We start from the raw sequence: 1705 nt of genomic DNA on the forward strand, positions 1-1705 counted from the left end.
TCCACCGCAGGCAGCTCTAACTGTAGTTCCAAAGGGTCTTTTGGCACATGTGGTGCACATACATACATGCAGATACTCACATATACACATAAAAGAGATATATATATTGATGGATATATATATATATATATATATATATATATATATATATATATATAGTGATAGATAAAGAGATATAGCTATAGATATGTGTATAAGTTAAAACAAAGGCTTAGATAAAAACATACATATACTAATTACATCTGGTCTGCCCAGATAAACACCAAGAACAAGAACTGTTGTCACCAGAGTTGAATCTGGAATCTTCATTTCTTCCTTGCTCATTATTGAAAGAAAAAACCAAAACACTTCACTTACTTCTTCATTGGTGTTTAATGGGAAATTGGTCATGTGAGACAAAACCCACTACAAGGCCCCACACACAGCCCCTCCTGCATTTCTCCCTACATTTAAGACTCTGCTGCCTCCAGACCCAGGGGGTGGGGGTTATAGGATCTGTGGTAGGCAAGGTGAGGCCTCCCGAGGATCAGAATGAAAGATTTCATCCCGGGGAACACAGGGCCCCAGTCACATCCATTCAACGTATCCCTTGCCTGCCTCTTCCATCAGAATCAGCCACAGTCACACTGACTGGTGTGGCCCAAGTGGAGTGCAGTGTGCTGTGACCTGTGGGTCCTGCCCACTTAAGGCCACGTAGTTTCTTGAAATAGCCATAATGCTCTGCTCTGGGTCACACTAGTCTTAAAGGTATAGTCCCATACTGTGCCTGCAGCAATAAAGGGACCTTGGACCAGGCTCTGCCTCTCTGGGACCTTTGGGCATGGTGAAGGTGCTGGGACTGGGGTCATAGTTTCACTGACACTACTTTATGTAGGTAGAGACAGACTGGCCACTCGACTTTCTGCCTACCTAGGAGAAAGGCATAAAAGTTTTGGAAAATCAGTTTCGTGGACAATGACTAAGAAGCCCTTGAGTCAACATTAATGGGTAGGGATGTGGCTCAGTGGGTGGAGGGTTTGCCTAATATCTGTAGAATTAAAACTGGCTGTGGTGGTACATGCCTATAATCTCAGCACTTCAGACAGAGGAGGCAGGAGGATCAAAAGTTCAAGGGCAAACTCGGCTACATAGTAACTGACCTACGTTGGCTTTTGTTGTGTGATAAAACACTGACCAAAAACAACTTGAAGAGGAAACTACTTCATTTCAGCTTACAGTCTATGAATCAAGGAAAGCCAGAGCAGGAGCTTTACCATAGGAGCCTTGAGCACAAATGGAACCAGCAGAAACTGATTCCCTGGAGGAATCCTGCTTACTGGCTTGCTCAGCCACCTTTCTTAAATACCCCAGACCCAAGTGCCCAATAATTATACTCACTATGGGTTAGGCCCTCCTGGAGAGATGGCTCAGTGGTTAAGAGCAATGGCTGTTCTTCCAGAGGTCCTGAGTTCAATTTCCAGCAACCACATGGTGGCTCACAACCGTCTATAAGGGGATCTGATGCCCTCTTCAGGCCTGTGGATCAGAGCACTCATACATTAAATAAATAAAACTTTAAAAAAGAAAGAAAGAAAAGGAAAGAAAAGAGAAAATAAAATGTCCTATGGACATCATCGAGGTCAGTCTGATGGGGACAATTTCTTTTTTTGTTTTTGTTTTAGATTTATTTATTTATTTATTATATGTAAATACACTGTAGCTGTCT

Source organism: Mus pahari, chromosome 5 (assembly GCF_900095145.1).
Source record: "Mus pahari chromosome 5, PAHARI_EIJ_v1.1, whole genome shotgun sequence".
Classification (NCBI taxonomy): domain Eukaryota; kingdom Metazoa; phylum Chordata; class Mammalia; order Rodentia; family Muridae; genus Mus; species Mus pahari.